Below are 25,172 nucleotides of genomic sequence, written 5' to 3'. Positions count from 1 at the left end.
ACAAAACTTTAAGTAGGGAGCGTATCGGAATCCCGCTTTTTAAAATCCTGTTTTTCGAAAATCCCGAAAAAAAAGTTTCAAAATCCCGTTTTCTAAAATACCGCTTTTTTAAATCCCGTTTTCTGAAATCCCGCATTTTAAAATCCCGTCAAATCCCGAAAATCCCGATTTTTTACCAAATACATGCTTAATTCACAAATAAAAAAATCATGAGAAATAGACAAAAAATTAGTAAAACTGATTTTTTGCCCACACAATATGTACCTTCAACACGTTATGAAAACGGTATTTCTTTTATAAAAATATAAAGCCTTAAATTGAGTTCACAAGTAAAAGAAATTTCGTTTATTTAAATATCAAAATTGTTGAAATGCATCCAAAAGTTGAAATATATTTAAATGAAATCTTTTGATTATGTAGTGTGTACTTAATTTAAGGTGTTGTGATCATTTTATGTTATTATTAATCTATGGGATTATCACGATTTGATTGTTCTTCTGAAACCTTAAAGTAAATATTAGTTCGTTAATTGATTTCTTTTTAGTATCACATTCCTTACTTTTTCTTATTTTTTATATATTATATTTTTTGTTAAAGCTTTTAATTAAATGCGTTCAGAACAATGTCTCATTTTTTAATTTGTTTTAGTATCCCGATTTTGTAAGCAAAACTAGTTGTTTTATTTTAAAAAATCGCGCGATTTTTTAAAATAAAACAACTAGTTTTGCTTGCAAAATCGGGATAATAAAAAACGGGATTATAAAAATCGGGATTTTAAAAGGCGGGATTATAAAAAGCGGGATAATGAAAAACGGGATTTTAAAAGCGGGATTTTAAAAAACGGGAATAAAAAAAGCGGGATATCGAACCCAACCCCTTTTAGTAAGAGCGTTCTTTAACTACAAAGGAGAGTGGGCATTTTGGCCCATCGGTGTAACACATTGAGACATACATCAAATGAAAGGTCTCGATGAGTGTATTATTTTTTTGTATGGGCACAAGTCTGTATCTCGTGCAGGGAAAGTGCATTGGTGCATTTTATTTTCAAAAATGTATGTAATAAAATAATAAAAGTACAAAACTGTGTTGGAAGTTCAATTGGGCTAGTCCATCACCAGTTTTCACCCATGACGCAATGCATTTTTCGTTTTTTAGAACACTTTTGTATGGGACGTGGCTCATTTGTTTAGATGCTCGATTGACTAAATTCAAAAACATAATAATAACGGTGTTCTGTTGGACTAATCCATCAACTGCTTTAATTTAAAAAAAAATGCATTTATCGTTTTTTATAGATTGAAATGCAATAACAAAAAATGTTTGAGTAAGTATATGATCTTCTGTACTTTGAAGTCGTGTGCGAAACTACCTTGTTGGTTTTAAAATAATTTAAATATACGAAGGTTGTGACTAATTTTTCAAAAATGCAACTCAAACTACAGGTTACATATATTACTAATAAAATGTTGGTAGGTATTATGAATTTAAACCACAAACGACATGGATTTAGTCGTTTCTCCACCTTTTTTTCTTCTAAAAATACAAACATTTAAAATAACCTTGAATACATTTTTGAACATAAAATGCACCACTGCACCTTCCACGAGATAGAGTTTATTGTCTATTCAAAGAAATAATGCGCTTATCAGTAACTTTCATTTGATGTATGTAATTTTCAATGTGTTACATTTATCTTTGAACATAAAATGCACCAATGCATTTTTTCTGCACGAAGTATAGACTTTTGTCCATACAAAGAACAAATGCGTTCATTGAGATCTTTCATCTGATGTTTGTCTCAATGTGTTACACCAATGAGCCACGTCCCATACAAAAGTGCTCTAGAAACCGAAAAATGCATTGCGTCATGGGTGAAAACTGGTGATGGATTAGCCCAATTGAACTTCTAACACAGTTATGTTATGTTTTTGAATCAATTTAATCGAGTATCAAGTCAAAATGTATACTTTTCTGAATTTTATTACATACATTTTTGAGCATAAAATGCATCACTGCACTTTCCCTGCACGAGATACAGACTTGTGCCCATATAAAAAAATAATACACTCATCGAGATCTTTCATTTGATGTATGTCACAATGTGTTACACCGATGGGCCACGTCCCATACAAAAGTGCCCAGTCTCCTTTGTTATCTTCATAAAACTAAACTGATTAAAATTATTTGAATCCTTTAAGAAAAAATAATACCTATAAAATTACAAAATAGATCTTGAACAAAACCATACTTTTCTAAAGGATTTTCCCGAAGTGAAAATTGCATTGGACCGTCACGTTTTTGAAATACTTGAATATTAACTGGTAGAAAACGTTATTTTTCGGTACTTTTTTAGAAAACTAATTTTTGAATGTCAAAAAGTCATACTCGTATTTTATTGTATAAAATATATTTATATATTTTCAAAGATTATTGCAAATAAAAATTTATATTTCAAAATCTTAGAGGTTAGCAATTTGTGACTTCTGAATTCATTACACTAAATTTAAAAAAATAGCAAATTTCTTGCTCTCGACTTTGAATGAACAATGATATTAAATTCATAATCAAAACAATAATTCTTACTATCTAAAAACTTTTCACAATTTTTGCATCATCTAAATTTTTATTATTTTCAAAATTTCACTGCGTTCTGCTTGGGACTTGCTGAATTCAATTGGGGCAGTTGTGCCACTTTATGGAAATTGCATTTATTTTATGCACTTTCTGCCAACAAAAATGCCTTATGACATTAAATATAACATCCACGCATATTTCTTATCATAGTGGAAACCTTTGACACACCAGCCCAGTAGAGAGATACATAAAAATTCAGATAATAAGTCGGAAAGGAGCGTGTTATTTTCTTGTTCTATACCTTTTATATTTTCCTAACTGATTTTCTTCAAATAAAACTTACCTCACCCACTTACCTGCGCAACATAATTTGGTTCATCAGCTCAGCGATTGCAAGATACACACAAATTCCCCAAATAAGTCGGAGGAAACCGTCTTATTCTACCTTTTTTTCTTCCTATGAAAAATGAAACCTACCTCAAGCAGACACTGACATGCGCACTGAGCATTCATTAACCCAGAGCGAAAATTATGAGAGATACATAAAAATTCACCAAAAAGTAAGACGATGAATATCGTCTTATTTTCTTCCATTAGAAAGCGTGTATTAAACAGAGAGGTCACAAGGGCAGTAATAAGTAAATGAAAAAAGAGGAAAAAAAACAAATTTGTTCTATTGTTTATAAGACGGCATTTTTCGGGTTACCTTTTTTTTGCTCTAGTTTTGTGTTTGTTTATGGAGTGAGTTGAAAAGCAGATAGGTGTGTAGAGTAGAACTGAAAGAAGAGTATTTGAAATAATGTTGACAGCGTGTGCAGGTGTTGATTGAAATTATATTCATGTTGCGAGAAGTTAATGTTGTTGAGTTTGAGAATTTCAAAAGGTAAGACGGAAATAATCGAGTTATATGAACCCTTCGCCACTGACTATCACTATGTAACTTGTATAACAATAAAGTCAGTCTTATATTCTCTTTCCCACAACACGGTCGTCTTATTTCATAGTCATCACATGGTGTCAGAATAGCGGGCTCAATAAAAAAAAAAAAAAAGACATAATTTCTATATCGGTTTATTTTTTAATTTGCTAAAATTTATAATAAAATAAAATGCCTGATACGGGTACGGAGCAAAAAGGCTCATCATTTGTAAAGCCACCACAATCATTAGTTATAACGCACGGGAACATGGCCTTATCGTGGAAAAATTGGCTTCAACAATATAAATGGTTTTCTGTAGCAGCTGATATGGACAGCAGATCTGCAGAAGTCCAAGTGGCGACATTCATGTCATCAATAGGACCTGACGCTGCCAACATCTATAATGCTTTCACATTATCAGATGCAGACCGCAAGAAACTTACTGAAATTCAAAAGAAATTTGAAGAATACTTTGCTCCGAAAGTAAATGTAACCTTTGAGCGATACACATTTAACATGATGATGCAAAATAAAGGTGAGTCTTTCGACGAATTTCTCACCAAAATTACAAATCAAGGTAAAAAGTGTGACTTTGGAACATTGGAAGATAATCTTGTAAGAGACAAAATTGTTGTTGGTGTAATGAGTGATGCTGTTCGTGAAAAGTTGCTAGCTGAAGAAAATCTTGAACTTGCTAGAACAATAAAAATATGTAGAGCAAGCGAGGTAGCAACACTACAAATAAAAGAATTACATAAATCCAACGAAGTAAATGCCATAACAAAATACAAACAAAATGCACACTCCACACAGTCATTCAAAAATTATAACAAAGACTACCAAAATTTCAAAGTAAATAAGCAACACCACAACAATTCACACAGACAACAAGACACAACGACCGCCACATGCAACCGCTGCGGAAAAAGACATGCAAGAAATAACTGTCCAGCTTATCGTCATCGATGTTCAACTTGTCATAGAAAAGGGCACTTCTCAGAGATGTGTAACAGAAAGAAAAAAGTACATGCACTAAATGACGATGATGACTACGAATATTATAAATCAGACACGAGTGAAACAGATTCCGATGGTTTACTCGTTTTAACAGTCGAAACAAATAAAGACACAAACAACAACTGGTATGAAGAAATTAAAATAAATAACAAAACAGTTACATTGAAACTAGACACTGGGGCGCAGTGTAATGTACTGCCCAAATCTATTGCAAATAAATTAAAAACAGAATTACAAACTGCCGCAACCAAAAAATTAATAGCTTTTGGCGATAGTCAAATAGATGTGTGCGGAGAAATAAATGCTCAATGTGTAGTACGTAATAAAAAAGCAAACATTAATTTCAAAGTCGTAGACTATCCAGTTGCGCCAATATTAGGTAGAAAAGCGTGCGAACAACTTAAATTAATTGTTCGTGTCGAAGAGCTAAAAATCAATGAAAATATTTTCGCGGGACTCGGCTGCGTGAAAGACTATGAGTACGATATCGATTTAGTTAAAAATCCGCGCTTTGAAATTTACGCACCCCGAAAAATACCTCACTCCATTCGCGATAAAGTCAAGTCTGAAATCGACAAAATGCTTGAGATGGGTGTGTTGGAAAAAACGTTTGGGATTACACCTGCAGTATCACCAATGGTTGTCGTAAATAAAAACAATAAAATACGAATTTGTATCGATCCATCTGAGGTAAATAAAAATTTAATTAGACGTTATCATCCATTAAAGACAATCGAAGAGATTGTGGCCAACATCAAAGGGTCACAGTATTTTACACTTCTTGATTGCAAAAAAGGTTTCTGGCAAATTAAAGTGACTCCTCGTACGTCAAAAATACTAACTATGGCAACACCCTGGGGCCGCTTCTCGTACAAACGATTACCTTTCGGTGTAGCCTCGGCTTCGGAAGTCTACCAAAGCTATATGTCAAATCTATTGGATGGAATTGAAAACACTGAAGTCTCTATAGATGACATTTTAATTCACGGTAAAACAATAACCCAACTAGAAAAAACAACACAGCAAGTACTCAACAAAATTCAACAAAGCGGCTTGAAACTAAATAAAGAAAAATGTGTATTTAACACAGCGAATATAAAATTTCTTGGACATATACTTACAAATAAAGGAGTGCAAGCAGATCCCGACAAGGTGAGTGCAATTATGTCTTTAAAAGCACCACAAAACAAGGTTGAGTTGCAAAGACTCCTTGGCATGGCCACATATCTGAGTAAGTTTATTCATAACTTTTCCGATGTAACTAATAGTTTACGATCGTTACTAAAGAAAAATGTTTCTTGGGAATGGACTGAAAATCACAACAGTGCTTTTGAGCGCTTAAAATCAATTTTTTCAAGTACTCCGGTATTAACATTTTATGATCCAAACGCAGATGTCAAATTACAAGTAGACGCCAGTAATTCCTGCATTGGAGCAGTTTTACTTCAGGGTGACCAACCGGTTGCCTATGCTTCAGAAGCATTGACGTCATCCCAAATAGCATACCCTCAAATACAAAAAGAAGCCACAGCGATACTATTTGGTTGTGAGAAGTTTCGTGAGTATATAGTTGGAAAACGTTTAACGGTAGAAACCGATCACAAACCTCTCGAGATTATTTTTAAAAAACCTATACAATCTGCTCCAAACAGACTTCAAAAAATAATGTTTCAATTAACTCAATATAATCCACAGGTCACATATAGGAAAGGCAAAGAAATCGCCTTAGCCGATATTCTCAGCAGAGATTGTATAAATCCGTCTGAAAAGGAAACCAATGATCGAACCGAAATATACTCATTTCACACAGTGTCAGATGAAACCATGAAACGTTTTGCTGAAGAAACAGCAACTGACTCCGAGCTTCAACAACTCATCAGTGTTTGTCAACAGGATTGGCCGAATGCTATTCATAAAGTATCACCGGAACTTCGCAAATATTGGACTTTTCGTGAAGAGATCGTCTACGAAAATATGATTTTATTTAAAGGCACGAAACTTATCGTACCTTCATCACTTCAACGTGAAATGATAAAGAAAATTCATCACGGACATTTTGGAATCCAGAGATGCTTGCATCGAGCACGAGAGTTGATGTTCTGGGTCGGAATGACGGACGACATAACCGAATACATCAAGTCTTGTGGTATTTGCCAAAGTTATCAAGTATCCAAAACAAAAGAACCTTTAATTTTAAAAAATATTTCCACACTTCCTTGGGAAATTGTAGCAGTAGATTTGTTTTATTTTAATAATAAAGAATATCTTCTTATTATCGACAGCTACTCGGGATTCTTCGATTTTGTCTCGCTATCAAATTCGTCATCCGGCAAGGTCATACAACATTTGAAGAAAATCTTTGCAACCCATGGAATTCCTGTGACCTTAGAAATCGACAACGGGCCACAGTTTTCTTCCAGTGAGTTCCGAAAATTCGTCAATAGTTGGAACATAACTCATCAAACGTCAAGTCCCAAGTTTGCGCAATCAAATGGGCTCGCAGAACGTTACGTCCAAGTAGCAAAAGGAATTCTAAAAAAATGTGCCAAACATGATTCAGATGTTTACATCGCGCTTCTAAACTACAGAAATACAGCTAGAAACAACGAACTGATGTCCCCGAACCAACGCTTGATGAGTCGCTCTACGAGAACACTTTTGCCAATTCATAATGACTTACTTAAACCCAAAGTTATTCCTAACGTGCATCAAAACTTAATGAAGGTGAGAAACGACATTAAAAGGTTTTCTGACAGAAAATCAAAAACATCGCCAGAAATGTCACCAGGTAGTAAAGTTCGTATGCAAGTAAACAAAAGAGAATGGGTCTCTGGTAAAATAACCAAAGCTGCTAATTCACCTCGCTCATTTTTTGTTCAATCTGACGATGGAAGGACATTTCGTAGAAACTCAATCCACATTCACCCGACTACAGCAACAATTCCATACCACAAAGAAATTGTGACCACTCCATCACCATCTCAAGCAACATCATCATCAGAAACAACAACAAACGTCGAAAACTACCCTACACAAGAGCAGTCAACATCAGCTATAACAAAACCATTGCCTAACGTCGTTGTCACCAAATATGGAAGAGTTGTTAAGCCAGTCGATCGTTATAAGCCAACTTAAACTTTGCTAAGTATATTTATTTATATTAAAGTAATAAGTTTAATTTTCAATATTTAATAAAATCATAAATTATTTTTAAACAAAAATGAATTCTTAAGTTAAAAAACTAAATTCTTGATTATATTATTTAAATAAATGTATATTACTAGCTTACATTCAAATGAATTTTTGCAAGTCAATAAAAGAAATAATGAATTGAAAAAAAAAAAAAAAAAGGAAGATGTCATGTATTCTGTATACTTATATAAACATATAACATCTAAACTAAACATATACTATTACTATCACTATCTAACTTGTATAACAATAAAGTCAGTCTTATATTCTCTTTCCCACAACACGGTCGTCTTATTTCATAGTCATCACAAAGTGGTCATTGCAAGGTTTTATAAATCCAGTTGAAAAACCAAAGCAACCTTTTGAAACTTTGCACATGGATTGTTTTGGCCCACTGCCAATATCAAATGACGGTTTCAAGCATATTTTAGTGATAGTTGATGCTTTTACAAAATATTGTATTCTGACTCCTATGAAGACTGTTACAACAGCTGAAACAAAAGACAAAATTCAACATGTTCTTTCACTTTTTGGTACCCCTAAAAAAATTATAATGGATTCAAGTACATCATTTAAAAATACAAGTTTTCCAAAATACTTAAAAGAGTGGCAAATTGAATATCATTTTACAACACCAGATATACATAGAGGTAACGGTCAAGTCGAAAGATATATGAGAACAATTAGAAATTTATTGAGAATTGAAACGAAAATTAAATCAGAATGGCCGAGTGGTTTGTGGACAATTCAGTTAGTTTTAAATACAACTATACAAAAATCAATAGGGGAAACCCCTTTACAACTTCTTTTGGGAATAAGGAGTGCTACTCCATTGATTCAGGCAATATTGCGAAAAATATCCCCGGACCTGAATCCTATTCGTGATCGAAAACTTGATAGAGAACGAGTGGCATTGAAATTATTTCCTGAACAGAGTTGCATGCAAGAGGCAAATCGAAAAAGACGGGACACAATTAAATACTCAGTTGGAGATTTTGTTTTAATGCATCGTGATTCTAATATGCATGATAGTAAAACTGATTATGAATTTTTGGGTCCTTATGAAATAGTAAAATGTTTGGTCAATGGAAGATATGAAATACAAAAGGTTGGCACAAAAATCATAACTAAAGTTTCAAAAGAACAATTGATAGCATGGCCTTTGCAGTGGTCTATATCTTGTGACATGAAAGAAATATTGGAGTTTTTAGATTCTGAAGAAGAGGTTAACAGAATGAATCCAGGTTTGTTTTCGTTATAATGGTTGCGAAATTTAGTGATGGCTGAGGTCTCACCAATGATGATTTTTATATTTGGTCTCCATACCGGTAGTGTTGGAGCCAGGTGTTGGCTGCGGTCACACCAGTAATGTTTTGATATTATTTGGTCTCTATACCGTTAGTGTTGGAGCCAGGTGTTGGTTGCGATCACACCAGTAAAGTTTTTGATATTTGGTCTCTATACCGTTAGTGTTGGAGCCAGGTGTTGGCTGCGGTCACACCAGTAATGTTTTTGATATTATTTGGTCTCTATACCGTTAGTGTTGGAGCCAGGTGTTGGTTGCGATCACACCAGTAAAGTTTTTGATATTATTTGGTCTCTATACCGTTAGTGTTGGAGCCAGGTGTTGGTTGCGATCACACCAGTAAAGTTTTTGATATTTGGTCTCTTTACCGTTAGTGTTGGAGCCAGGTGTTGGCTGCGATCACACCAGTAATGTTTTTGATATTATTTGGTCTCTATACCGTTAGTGTTGGAGCCAGGTGTTGGTTGCGATCACACCAGTAAAGTTTTTGATATTTGGTCTCTATACCGTTAGTGTTTGAGCCAGGTGTTGGCTGCGGCCACACCAATGATGATTTTGATATTTGGTTTCCATACCGGTGGTGTTGGAGCCAGGTGATGGCTGAGGTCACACCAGATTTTAAAGAGCCAGTTGTTGGTTATTGTTTCGAAGAATAGTTTATAGAAATAAAACTTCATTTTATTTTAAGATCTGATGGCATTACCTGAGGTGCCGAGAACGTCACCAGCGTCAGGTTGGCCGTATTAGATGTATTAGATGTATCAAGAAGAAGAATCATTGAAGCGATAATGGGTCCTACTTGAACAACCAAAACACTTACTTTTTTAAAAATTAAAAATTAGTTTTTCATTTCAAAATTGTTCTAAAAAATATCTGAAAATATATTATTATAATTTGTGAAATTGAAAAAGGACGATCTACTTTTTGATTATTTTTGAATTCAATATTAGAATTATTTAAAATACCATTGCTATTGGAATTATTTAAAATACGATTTTGCTAACAGTAGGTACATATATCGACCGCGAATTAATTATAAAGTTTTCACAAATTAAACCGACGCACAGTGGGTACCCTCCATACAAAGTGCTGTCAAATATATAATGACCATTTTTTTGCATGAAAGCCTGTACCTATTATGATTTTATATTATTGCAAAATAATACATCAAGTCATTTTTTTATATTTTTGTTATTTTAAAGAAAAAAAATTACCTATAAGAAAAAAATGGTTAATGCCGGGAATCGAACTTGACTGTCACTCGAGCACCTTACCCTTACCCTATAGGTCAACCTTTTATAAAAATAAAATAATTGTGCTAATAAGGCAATCTTTCGGTTTTAATTTTTTTTCTCAGTGTATAGTCATTTTAACTCATATTACTCGAAAATAGACCAGGGTCGATAATTTTTGAAACCAAAAAAAATCATAGTAGAATGAAACCCATTGGAAAAGGAGGTGAATAAGATGAAAATTAAAGGAAAAATAAATTACGGGCGAGCCGAGTTCGGGAAGTGGGTGGGTTGAGTTTTTAATGGTAAAAAATTGTATATCTCGATTTCCGGCAAAACTACAAATCCTATAGAAAAAAGTTGTATCGCAAAGTTGTAGATAATAATCAATGTTACATGAAATCTTACGTTTTTTGAGTAATTAAAGTGTAAATTTGAATAAATAGGCCAAAATTGTAAACAATGATAAAAATTTTTTTTCGAATTCAAGCTTTTTTCATTTTTTGAATTTTACTAGAACATGTTCTATAGTATACTAATGTACAATTTTTTTTACACCATCAGAAAATAGACATTTTAACGAACGAAATGGCCACCGACTTTTTGAAAAAAGCTGATATTTTGACACGTGAATTTTCGATTGAAAATTAGGGTGTTTTTTTGGTATTAAGTCAAAATAAGGTGAACAAATTAATATTTTAAATCAAATAAATTACAGTGTATTTGGGACAAAATAAGGTAAGTTTTCACCAAATTTCGTAGAAAAATTTTTGTTTTTGAAAAAGATAAAAATTAAAAACCAAAAACTCGGTTTTTTGAATTTTTCACATAAATTTTGAGGTTATGTGAAAAAATTGTTGATACAAAAGTTGTAGATCTTTTTATTACCTACAACTTTGCTATACAACTTTTTTCTATAGGATTTGTAGTTTTGCCGGAAATCGAGATATACCATTTTTTACCACTAAAAACTCAACCCACCCACTTCCCGAACTCGGCTCGCCCGTAATTTATTTTTCCTTTCATTCTTATCATATTCCCCTCCTTTTCCAATGGGTTTCATCCTACTATGATTTTTTTGTACTTTTTAATGTTTTTGAAGGCATCGGCACTGGTCTAAAAGGGGAAAAAAAGGAAAAAAACTGCGCTGTTATTTCTTCATTTGAGAACTTAAATTGTAGAAGGCACTCGAAGGCAAACCAACTAAATCTCTAATTTACTGAAAATTAAGCTAAAAAAAATGATTAAAATTGCTTCGCTTACGAGCTCCATTACAATAAGCCTTAATGTTATCTAACAATATAATTTATGTTTTTAGGAAGTATTAACCTTCTCCTTTAATATCAATAATAACACTGGTCAACAAAATTAAACTTTTTTTGTTGCAGAAACCAAGGTTTACTTTTCTATAGGATTTTGGAGTGCTGAGCTCGAATCCGAGGTCAAAAAAATTCTATCACATCACGTTTTTGAGATTATCCCGTTAGAAAATCGAAAATGCCGCTTTTACCAGTTTTCGAGATTATTTCTTAGCTTTTGGTTATTTGTTTGTTATTATTTGTAATGGTTTCTAATAGAACTAAATCTTATCTTTCTAAATCCGTTTAAATCTTTTAAATATCTCTGTTCTTCTCTGAGAAATCTGAAGTTGAAATCAACGTGTTTGGTATATCTCATGTTTATTTGCTTTTAATAGCAAATCTCGAAATGTTCTTTGCCAATCGCTTTCAAATTTTGACACAACGTTCCATTTAGAATCTTGCAAGTTATTATATTTGCGAAGGTGGTAAACAGCGGTGAGATACATCAAAGCGTGACCGTGTCAGATAGTTATACTAAATAATTACTAGTGAGAAAAATATAATTGTTTTCTTGTTAACCCTTTCGGACCCAGCGTTACTCTCATGTAACATAGTTTTAAAAATTCGTAAAAAATATTCCATTAAATATTTTTTTAGGTTTCGATGGCTCAAATGAAAGATAACGATGTCTAGTTACTGGATTATTACAAAAATTTAGTCAAATATCATACCTTTATTTTTTTTTATCGAAAAAGGAACTGAATTTCACATTTTTTCTTTTTTTTTTTGGAAAAAAAAATTTTTTTTTATATATGGTCATAATTTTGAAAAAAAAGATATAAAAAAAGTTAATCCAGAAAGTGTTTTGCTTTTTGGCTTAGAAAAAGGAGCATATATTATTGTTCTATAAAAAGTTATTTTCTCAGTTGTCCGACTTTTTTTTGTGGTCATAGGCAGTGTATTTTAATTACATGTAGCATGAGAGTAACAGATTAGTTTTGCTATTTTTTATTTTGGAAAATAACTTTTTGCTATTTATATTTCTTAGTTGTGATGTTTTTGATACGATAATACTGAAAAAACATTTTTTAATATTGATTTTCATAGCTTGGGTTCGAAAGGGTTAAAAACAAGATAAGAATAAAAATAAAATAAAAATAAAATAGTCCTTAATTCGATCCATAATATAAAATGAAACATTATTTTGTAAGTTACATGAGAGCAACAATTTTGACTTACCACAACTATAAGAACGTCCAATCCAGTTACCATTTTCACAAATAATTTTCCAAGTGTTTCGTTCACTCGATACACTAGCAATGCAGTTAAAGTATATTTCCGTACCATTTGGATATCCTTCATCGTCTTCCGGAGTCTCATTATTTCTATACATACAAGTATTTGAACATGAATATTTAAATTATTACAAAAAAAATTACTTATAAACAAGTGCTCCTTCTACTTTATTCGGAGGTCCACAATATCTTGCCTTTCTAGAAACATCGGAAACGATATCATTTTTGATCAAGCTAGTTAGGCTTAAACTGTCTATTAATGATTGGGATGTATTTACATTGCCATTCAATTTATCTTTGTTTTGAAACTGATCAGACGATTTCCTCGATCGATTTGAACAATTGAATGTATTTGGCAATGTTTGTCCTCGGAAGCATGTCACCAGGATAGTTTTGTTCACCTTTGATTTACAGTGTGCTTTTATCTCGCTCTCATGGGCTATTGTTAACCCAGCGCGATAACCTCCCTTTGCAGGAAATTAAAAAAATTATTCTTCATTCATTTAAAAAGATTTAAAATATTGTTAATAGCCCTGTTCCATTGGAGGTGGTAGTTTACTCATGAGTAGATCTAGTTCAACAAATAACACACGATCTTCTACTCGAGGCGATATAGAAGTGTAGTTGTTGTAGTAGATTTCTACTCACGAGTAAACTACCACTTCCAATGGAACAGGGCTAATGTAAGTTAACATAAAAAGGCAAACATTTTATAGAATAAGCCTGAAAATGCAGATATTAATAATAACTTTTTTACTTTATAAGACATTATTATAAAAAATGAACCACATAAAATTCTTTCCAAAACTGACAAAACAACTCTGAATGCTTTTAAAAACATCATGACAGGGGCGAACACAGGCGTTGTTTTATATCAAGTGGTCCACAAATCGAAATTTGTACTTTATGAACCCGAAATTGAAGAAATTTTTATTTTGAACAATGCTGTCATTGTACTATTAGAAAAAGACTAAGGTTGCAGAAAAATGTTAGAATTTAATATTGTAATTGTTGAAAAAAAATTTCTTCTATGGAAAAAGTTACATATTATTTACTGATTTTGATTTTATTTGAAGAGCCGTTTGAAGTAATTAATTAATATGGATTATCCTGAAAACTGGCAACCAGTTTTTTGATTGTTTTTTTTTTTTTTGCTCTTTTCACTTTGCCTTAAAAACGACTTTACCTTTTTAAAATGTGAATAATCAATATTTTTCTTTGATTTTGATTTATTGAGCACGTTAAAATCCTAACGTTACAGGTAATTATAAATATAAATAACTATAATAATAAAAATGAATGTATATATAAAAAAAAAGATAACACAATTATTCCAGTCAAATAAGGGTTTAACGTTTAACCTCGGAATGAATGTTAGTAGAAATTTTTTTGCTCAATATCTTCCTTTTGCCATTCTATAACATATCTCAAAAGTCTAGAAAAATCTCATGTCCGCTTGTCGCGATTTCAAGGTCAAATCGTGAAATGGAGATTTTCAAAATTAGCAAAAATAGGCTATGGTATTATATACACATATGATACATGATTTCAAGGTATTTTTTAATGCTGATTCCAAAAAATCTAAAATCAAGACAATCTGACGTCTCTGGAAAAAGTTATACCTGTTTTTCATCTGTCAACTCATATTATTATAACAGTTGCAAACTTACTGCCGAAAAACCCTTAAAAGTTATGGTAGATAAACCAAATTTTGCATGAAGATTTTAGAATCCATCATTATTAAAAATCAAAACAATCCATTACAAAAAATATATATACCTACGAAATAATGGTATTTTATAATGGAGGGGCAAATTTTAGGATATGCACTAAAGAAGATTCTTCTTCATCTTAGGAATAAGTGCTAATAGGCTAATTTTTTCATTTTAATTTTTGTTTGGATATTCATTAACTACCCTCAAAATTCTAAAAAAATCTCATGTCCGCAAGTCCTAATTTTCTTGGTTTGAAAATAAGGTGCAGATTTTAAAAAATTAATAAGAAAAGTTTAAATTTTTATATGTATACCAACATAAGCGACATGATTTAAAAGTATTTTTTAACACTTATTCCAACAAAACTCACAAACAAGTCAACTTGACCATCCCTGAAAAGTAATGCACCTTATTCATGTTGATCTAACACAAATCTAAAGTGTAGTTTTTCAATTTTTTAAAATCTGCACCTTATTTTCAAACCAAGAAAATTAGGACTTGCGGACATGAGATTTTTTTAGATTTTTGAGGGTAGTTAAAGAATATCCAAACAAAGATTAAAATGAAAAAAATAGCCTATTAGCACTTATTCCTAAGATGAACAGGAATCTTCTTTAGTGCATATCCTAAAATTTGCCCCTCCATCAAAAAACACCATTATTCCGTAGGTATATATATTTTTTGTAATGGATTGTTTTGATTTTTAATAGTGATGGATTCTAAAATCTTCATGCAAAATTTGGTTCATCTACCATAACTTTTAAGGGTTTTTCGGCAGTAAGTTTGCAACTGTTGAGTTGACAGATGAAAAACAGGTATAAGATTGTCTTGATTTTAGATTTTTTGGAATCAGCATTAAAAAATACCTTGAAGTCATGTATCATATGTGTATTGTGTATATAATACCATAGCCTATTTTTTGCTAATTTTGAAAATCTCCATTTCGCGATTTGACCTTGAAATCGCGACAAGCGGACATGAGATTTTTCTAGACTTTTGAGATATGTTATAGAATGGCAAAAGGAAGATATTGAGCAAAAAAAATTTCTACAAACATTCATTCCGAGATTTACCCATTTTTTCTCCTTATTTGACTGTATTATTCCAATAAAATTGATAACAAATAAATAAAAAACTCAATTTTATTGGCTCATTGCGACAAATCATTTCAAAAATAACTACATATCATGCTTGGTTGAATGAATCTTGTATGCATTTAATATAAGAATATTGCGCGAAATAAATATTGTTGATTAATGTAGATACACTTCGCGTCACTTGAATAGAAACAACATTTTTTCTTTAGAAAATAGCGATTGGCGCTTTGGGGAGGTAACTTAGTAGATTTTTGGTTTTGCATTTTCAAAGAGGAAATTTTAACAAACAATGTTGTAAAAACAAAAAACCCAAAACAGAAACCGTATGGCTTCTAGTTTTGTTTTTTGCATTACCTAACAAAAAACAGTGTTTTTTTTTGCGTCACTTGAATAGAAACAAGCTCTTAAATTAGATAAAAATGATGAAAAATCATGGACAACACTAATTTTAGTAAAGCAATATAGACTAAGAGCCCACGACGGCCAGACCTTCGTTATTTTATACCAGCTTTGTCTGTGCGTGTGCATACCCCCCATAGAGGTAAGAACGACCAGGGACTTTATAGTTCTGGGTTGTGGTTGCTTTGGCAGGTAAACGGTACTAAAGGTGTAAAAAATAGGACCTTACTTTCGTCAAAGTATACCGCTTCATTTTTTTATATTTTCTTAAGGATAACTTCAGAAGTCTAGTCGTCCATTGCCAGACACCTATGACGGTTGTTTCCCCCTGCCAGACACCCCTAAACTTGCAAAAATTAGGACCCTACTTTCGTCATAGTATACCAGCTAAATTTTATATATGTTATTTGGGGACCTATGAAAAGATGTTACCTCAAGAGCCAGACAGTTTTGATGGTTGCAACACCTTGCCAGACACAATTTTCTAAAAAAAGACTCAAAATTAAAAAAAAAATATTAAAAAACGACGGCAACACTTACAGTAACAAATGATACTTTTTTCAAAAGCCAGAATTGTACACTTAATTTTAATTTTTAAATCAAGTCATTTCAATCAATAGTTTTTGAAATAATTGATTTCAAAGTCAAAATTTGTGAAAAAAAAGTTTAAAAAATTACATTGAATATTATTTGTGTTAAGGCTGTGGATCTAAATACAAAATATTCTAATAAAATAAACTGCCTAAATTAATTCCTTATCAAACGCTGAAATCCATATGTTCCTGTGCCATCTAGTTTTCGAGATATTTGAAAAATAGGAAAACTACTTTTTTATAAGATTTTAATTATAGTAGGAGATCCCACCATTGGACGACCTATTCACGTGCGTCGTTATACCAGTTGAAAGCTATATTTTCTGAAAGGTAGTGTCTAAGGAAATAAATTGCACATGGGTTGCCTAGCGATATCCTGTCAAGGCATAGGGTTGCCAAGCCTTAAAATTATTTTTCCGTATTTTTGAATACGCGTCCCTGCTTATATGGCAAGCCTAAGAGTTCTAAAAAAAAATATGTCATAGGAAATTTATGTTGATAATTTTTATTTTAAGGATTTTTTAAAATTTTAAGTTTGAGTAGGGTAAACAAAGGCAATAGATAAATTTAGAAAAGGGCAAAAATCTATTTTCTAAGAAAAACGTGATAAAATTAAAATTGAAATTGGAATCGATAGATATTATGAATATATGAAAGCCACACATACAAATAAAAAGTGTAAAAACCTACAACTTGAGATAAAGTCTTTTTAAAGTCATGACACTCAAATTCGAGATTGGAGAAATATTTTATTAAAAATCAGAATAAAAGATTTTTTAAATAATTTTGATTTTAGCTCAGGGCAATTAGTCAAAATATGGGCATGAAATCGCATTTTTCGCGGGACAAAATTTTTTTCATGGAATGTGTTCGGGTGGTTGTCCTTATCATAAAAGTCAATTTGTTGGGAAAATTGGAGGTTGGGAACAGCCGCCATCTTGGAAAAGAGATTGGTAGCGTTTTTATTGAATAGCTCCATTGTTATTCATTTTAACAGAAAATGACAAAGGTAGGACTTATTAACAATAAAATTATCTAAACAATGATATACAAAACAATTCCGTGAGTTGATTAAATAAAATTTTATAGTTAGTCAAAGTGCGGGTTTGTATCGCAAGGTTGGGACAAAATGACATTTTTTCATATATCTGACGAACTTTTGATTTGTTTGGATAATTCTTCAAGAATGAATTATAGTACTTATAATTACCTATAAAATGAGCCCACAATCGTTATTGTAACCATCGTATTGTAGAAGTAATCTAACTCCGAAACTCTCCATGTACTAGTCAAAAGTGAGAAAAAAGCTAGTTTTTTGCTAGTAGGCCGAGAAAATTTTGGGAGTAGAGGTATAACCAAAATATAAGTACGCAGTTTTGCTGCCATACTCGTGTTAATGTCGATTTCAAAGGTCTGACAACTCTAATTTTGGGCTTTATACGGTTTTTGGGGGGTTTAATAACGTAAGTTTTCCAGTTAACGTGAATGGGCTAAATTTATACTATTTGAAATTATAAATATACAAGCTGATTCCCTATTATTTTTCCTAAATCTAGACACCCCAATCTTGAGGATGTGACCAATAGAACTCAAGATATAAGCCGTTTATACGATTATGTTTTAGAGGCTTTTTTGTTTCGATTTTTGTTTGTTTATTTGAATTGAAAAGCCTGATATGGTTAGTTAAAAAAGCTTATATCGTGAGTTCTATTAACCCCATAGCCGAGATTAAGGTGTCCAGATTTAGGAAAAATAATAGAGCATCAGCTTGTATATTTATAATTTCAAATAGTACAAATTTAGCCCATTCACGTTAACTGGAAAATTTAAGTTATTTAACCCCCCAAAAACCGTATAAAGCCCAAAATTAGAGTTGTCAGACCTTTGAAATAGACATTAACACGAGTATGGCAGCAAAACTGCGTACTTATATTTTGGTTATACCTCTACTCCCAAAATTTTCTCGGCCTACTAGCAAAAAACTAGCTTTTTTCTCACTTTTGACTAGTACATGGAGAGTTTCGGAGTTAGATTACTTCTACAATACGATGGTGACAATAACGATTGTGGGCTCATTTTATAGGTAATTATAAGTACTATAATTCATTCTTGAAGAATTATCCAAACAAATCAAAAGTTCGTCAGATATATGAAAAAATGTCATTTTGTCCCAACCTTGCGATACAAACCCGCACTTTGACCAACTATAAAATTTTATTTAATCAACTCACGGAATTGTTTTGTATATCATTGTTTAGATAATTTTATTGTTAATAAGTCCTACCTTTGTCATTTTCTGTTAAAATGAATAACAATGGAGCTATTCAATAAAAACGCTACCAATCTCTTTTCCAAGATGGCGGCTGTTCCCAACCTCCAATTTTCCCAACAAATTGACTTTTATGATAAGGACAACCACCCGAACACATTCCATGAAAAAAATTTTGTCCCGCGAAAAATGCGATTTAAATTACTAATTTCCCTGGGCTATTTGATAAGTTAGAAAAAAAAATAACTTGAAAAATAACTGTTTCTTTAAACACTACCCTTAAGAAAATAAAGCTTTTAACTGGTATAACGACATGAATAGGTGGTCCTATGACGGGATTTTCTCCTTATATATATTGAAAATATACGAAAATAAGTACTTTTTCAAAAAATTCCTCCGCAAAAACAGCAAGTTAAATTAAAAATTTGACAGACACGTGTCAAGTTATTTTATTTTTTCTAACTTATCAAATCAAAATTATTTAAAAAATCTTTTATTCTGATTTTTAATGAAATATTTCTCCAATCTCGAATTTGAGTGTCATGACTTTAAAAAGACTTTATCTCAAGTTGTAGGTTTTTACACTTTTTATTTGTATGTGTGGCTTTCATATATTCATAATATCTATCGATTCCAATTTCAATTTTAATTTTATCACGTTTTTCTTAGAAAATAGATTTTTGCCCTTTTCTAAATTTACCTATTGCCTTTGTTTACCCTACTCAAACTTAAAATTTTAAAAAATCCTTAAAATAAAAATTATCAAAATAAATTTCCTATGACATATTTTTTTTTAGAACTCTTAGGCTTGCCATATAAGCAGGGACGCGTATTCAAAAATACGGAAAAATAATTTTAAGGCTTGGCAACCCTATGCCTTGACAGGATATCGCTAGGCAACCCATGTGCAATTTATTTCCTTAGACACTACCTTTCAGAAAATATAGCTTTCAACTGGTATAACGACGTGAATAGGTCGTCCAATGGTGGGATCTCCTACTATAATTAAAATCTTATAAAAAAGTAGTTTTCCTATTTTTCAAATATCTCGAAAACTAGATGGCACAGGAACATATGGATTTCAGCGTTTGATAAGGAATTAATTTAGGCAGTTTATTTTATTAGAATATTTTGTATTTAGATCCACAGCCTTAACACAAATAATATTCAATGTAATTTTTTAAACTTTTTTTTCACAAATTTTGACTTTGAAATCAATTATTTCAAAAACTATTGATTGAAATGACTTGATTTAAAAATTAAAATTAAGTGTACAATTCTGGCTTTTGAAAAAAGTATCATTTGTTACTGTAAGTGTTGCCGTCGTTTTTTAATATTTTTTTTTTAATTTTGAGTCTTTTTTTAGAAAATTGTGTCTGGCAAGGTGTTGCAACCATCAAAACTGTCTGGCTCTTGAGGTAACATCTTTTCATAGGTCCCCAAATAACATATATAAAATTTAGCTGGTATACTATGACGAAAGTAGGGTCCTAATTTTTGCAAGTTTAGGGGTGTCTGGCAGGGGGAAACAACCGTCATAGGTGTCTGGCAATGGACGACTAGACTTCTGAAGTTATCCTTAAGAAAATATAAAAAAATGAAGCGGTATACTTTGACGAAAGTAAGGTCCTATTTTTTACACCTTTAGTACCGTTTACCTGCCAAAGCAACCACAACCCAGAACTAAAAAGTCCCTGGTCGTTCTTACCTCTATGGGGGGTACGCACAGACAAACTTTCAGCTGGTATAAAATAACGAAGGTCTGGCCGTCGTGGGCTCTTGCTCTAATATTAATCTTTGACATTATTTGCACATTATAACCAATTATGGGCTTCGAGCTATCAATAGGCACCACAGTAAATGCATAAATAGAATTTAACATTGAAAATGCACTTCTACTGTACACAATCGTGGACCCAATTGGAGAAAGTGATAAAAGTGTTTGGTAACTTCTTACAAATTAAGAAAATGACATTTTCTACAATTTAAGGATTGAATAAGTGAAATAAACTTTTGTTTTTATCCGGAATGCATCTGTTTTGTTTTTATTGCGTTGTTTTTTCTTGAACTATTCTTGTGCAATCTCTAAGACGGTTGATCTTCCACGTTCCTAAACTTGCCAAGATCTTCTACCATTATTTCTTTGTAAAAGTTAGCATCTGTTTTTGAAGCTTGAAGCTTCAATTTTGCCTTTGTGCATCATAAAAACAAAGCGTATTACTATAACACATTTTAGTGCCCTTTATTGGCGATGCGATAAAGGTTATTCTTTTATAAACCAATGAAATAGGGCTAATATTAACGTGGTCCATCTGAGTTTGTATGTTTTCCTTTAAAAACCACTATTTACCTCACTACTTTTCAGTTCGAATGCAACTATAAAATAGTTAACTTTTTTGTAATCTTAGTAGAACGTAAAATGTTGTTATTTTGCATTTTGAGGCTTTTTTAATGTTGTGCACCTTTTATAACTTCCAGGATGGAACAAACCAACACTTTTCCATCGCACTAACACCACGTTTTTGACCGATTTTAGCGGCAAAGTGAAGAAAATTGCAGCTAGTTTTTAAGTTATTTTTTTCTCTGCTCGTGACTTGGGTCTCACCTGTCTTATTTTTTGATTTGATCACTAGTTTACGATATTTTAAAAATTATCTCATCCAAATTTGGCAAATTTTCCAATATCTTTCGCGATTTTGCATAGTGCAGGTGCATTTCCAATGTTAGATGCTATTTATGGATTTTCTGTGGGGCCTATTGGTAGCTCGTAGCCCATAATTGGTTATAATGTGCAAATAATGTCAAAGCTTAATATTGCTTTACTAAAATTAGTGTTGTCCATGATTTTTCATCATTTTTATCTAATTTAAGAGCTTGTTTCTATTCAAGTGACGCAAAAAAAACACTGTTTTTTGTGAGGTAATGCGAAAAAACACAACTAGAAGCCATACGGTTTCTGTTTTGGGTTTTTTGTTTTTACAACATTGTTTGTTAAAAGTTCCTCTTTGAAAATGCAAAACCAAAAATCTACTAAGTTACCTCACCAAAGCGCCAATCGCTATTTTCTAAAGAAAAAATGTTGTTTCTATTCAAGTGACGCGAAGTGTACTTAGTAGCTGATGCAGAATCAATAAATGTTGTATTAAATTATCATCTGAATAAAATTGATTATATATGTATTTATATTTATTTATTTAGCTACAAATTACAATAATTATTAGCTTTGAGATTGCAAATATATATACAATTTAGTTTTTAAACAACTTTTTGACACATTAAAATCAATTAAATTAAAATACTTATTAAACAAAGTGCAAGCAGCATACAACGGCTCATGTGAACCATGGATCGTTCTACATATTAAATCTTTGATAAATAAAATCTACTAATCTTAATGAACGTGAATGAAAGTTTATACATATTTGTGATAAAAGATAATTTGAATCAGTTTCAACAGTTAAAATATTAAAAACAAATAAAAGACTTGATGTAGTCCTTCGATGAATAAGTGATGGGAGATTGATCAAATTCAATCGCTGGGCGTATGGTGGTAAGTGTCTGTTATCATCCCATGACAAGTTACGAAGTGCGTACAAAAGGAATCTCTTTTGCACAGATTCTAAACGGGTAATATTAATACCAGAACCTTTTGAAAGGTTCCTTAATAACTGTTCTTTGTCGCCTTTTTCAATAAAGGTCATAAAAATAACCTTTATTTTTACAAAAGAAAAATTTCTGTCAAGGCCTGAGAGAAACCTTCATTTTTAATTTTTTTATGTTTCGGTTAACCAGTGAGATTTATCGCTGAGAGAAAAAAATAAATTTCATCTGCAAATGTATCAATTCCTAGAGACATGGGAGTGGTGCCATATATGAAAGCTTATATTCTCAGCTACCCGATAGTGGTAAAATCGGGTTTTTGGATTTTTTTCAAAATTCCGAGAAAATCGCGTTTGAAAGTTGAGGTAAAATTTTTTTTCGAAAAATCCCCGAATCTTTGAACGCTCCTGGAAGCTAAACCGCTTGAGGACAATTTTTGGGAGTGATTATTTTTTCAGAATCAAGCTTAACTTTTTTTTTACCTTTAAGTTTTCCCAGTTTGAGAACGCGTGCACCTACAGGGATGGGAGTTATACCCAAATGCCACCTTTTGTCATCAAAATTTATTTTTTCAAAATTCCGAGATATAGCCGTTTGAAGTTGGGCGGGCGGAAACGCTTCTGGAAGCTGAATGCTTTGACCTAGATATTAGAACATTGGTCTCATGAAATATTCGAAATTGCATTGGTTGTGCTTGTCGTCCCAGCGACTCAAATCACACTGGAAAACACATTTTCGTCTTTAGATTTTACTTTAAACGAAAAGAGATATAATCTTGGATATAAAGAACTTTGAGAGTCTATTTAGTTCATACATGATTTAATACATAAACTTAGAAAAAACATCCTTTTCATATTTATTTTTGCAATATAAAGACATTCTTGACATATTCGACATCTTCCTTTGAATTTAACCATTTTTGATTTATTTTCAGCGAAAACGGTTAAGGGTTGACCTTTTCCATTTATTTTTTTGTAAAAATTTCAACCATTGAGAGATATTTAAAAAAATAAAAAAATAAATCTCAACCGATAACCTTTATTTTTGATTTTTAAAAATAAATCTTAAACCTTAACCGAAACTATTTAAAGTAATGTGGTAACTCTCAGAGAGAAACCTTATTGAAAATAAAGGTTGACTGTTATTTCTGGTCTCTGATTCTGATTAATACGATAACTCGGACTCCAGCTACAATACTCAAGACACGATTGCACAAGGGAACAATAGGTGTGTTTTTTTGGCATTGCTATCCGTGTCCGCAGTTGGCGTTTACATGCATTACAAAAACAATACGCAGCTGCCGATAGGAATACAAGCTAAACCAAGCTCAGATAGAATTTTTACCAAGTGTATAAGTTTACGTTTTCCTTTCTCTTGGTTTGTGCATATAAATTTTTCATCAGTGTTGATATTTGGAAAATCCTACTGCGGATAGCTTTGCCAAAATAACACGCCTAATATAATGGTTTTAGTATATAAGGGTCTTTGAATTCACTTGCAAACCGACACACAAATCCTAGACGGCTTTTAGCTTTATTAATAATGTAGTCGATGTACATGTTAAAGTTAAGTTTGGACTCACACATATTATCAACTCTTTGGAGATGTTGACCGCACAACAGATATGTATTTACAAAAGGTGAATTCTTACGGGTAAAAGTCATACATTTACATTATTAAGAAACATTTAGCTCCATATCATTTATATCATACCAAGTAGAGACAGTATTTTAGTCTTCTTGCAATAAACGATGCTCATCATTGTTTTTAAACGATAACCGTAGTTTAACATCATCGGCAAAAAAGTGGATGGGAATGATTTATTATATTATTTAGATCATTGATAACTTCGAGGTAGTAAAGGACTTCATCTACCTAGGCTCCGCTATAAACACGAACAACAACATCAGCGCTGAAATCAAACGGAGAATTACTCTTGCCAACCGCTGCTACTTTGGTTTGAGAAGGCAATTGACCAGCAAAGCCCTCTCTCGAGCAACTAAGGTGTCCCTATACAAGACACTTATCATCCCAGTCCTGCTATATGGTGCAGAAGCATGGACTTTAACGAAGGCGAATGAAAACATCTTGGATTATTTTGAGAGAAAAGTTCTTCGTGTGATTTTTGGTCCCGTGTGTATAGATGGTGATTGGAGAAGAAGATACAAAAACGAGCTTTACGGGTTGTACAAGGACGCTAACCTAGCTAAGAGTGCGAAGGTGCAGCGCCTGAGATGGCTAGGTCACGTTGAGAGCATGGACAACAATGCTCCGGCCCGGCAAGTTTTCGACTCCAACCCAGAGGGACGGCGCACACTGGGGAAATTTGTATGGGAGTGCGGAAAAAACTCAATAAAAACTGAACCACTGAATCGATTTGGATGAAATTTTCAGGAATGACAGCTTAAGTCGTAAGAAATCATTATTATTCATTTACACCCACTGCCACGCCCTTTTAAAAATATTGTAAGAGTAATAAAGGATCCAGATATTGTTCTTAGAAAATTTAAAAACTGCTATTTACAATTTACTTTTATTTGTTTATGTTATTGGAACCACCTTACCGATTTTAATTACATTAAATGGAAACGAATAACTCGAATAACTCATTATACTGTTGTCTAGGTCCACGTCCACGCAAAATGAAAAACCCGAATTATAGT

General features: G+C 32.2%; 1 protein-coding gene across 1 annotated transcript in view; it reads right to left on the bottom strand.

Moving 5' to 3' along the window:
• Nucleotides 1–25,172, bottom strand: part of LOC129905254 (locomotion-related protein Hikaru genki-like) — a 508,020-nt gene that overhangs the window by 296,866 nt on the left and 185,982 nt on the right. The window contains exons 3-4 of the mRNA XM_055980690.1: nt 12,981–13,303; nt 12,781–12,926 (exon numbers count right to left, since the gene is read on the bottom strand). The gene's annotated coding sequence lies outside the window, so the exon portion shown is untranslated. The remainder of the gene's footprint in view (nt 1–12,780; nt 12,927–12,980; nt 13,304–25,172) is intronic.

Source organism: Episyrphus balteatus, chromosome 1, assembly GCF_945859705.1.
Source record: "Episyrphus balteatus chromosome 1, idEpiBalt1.1, whole genome shotgun sequence".
Classification (NCBI taxonomy): Eukaryota; Metazoa; Arthropoda; class Insecta; order Diptera; family Syrphidae; genus Episyrphus; species Episyrphus balteatus.
The sequence above is the reverse complement of the archived record's forward strand: the minus strand, read 5'-3'. Positions and strand labels throughout refer to the sequence as shown.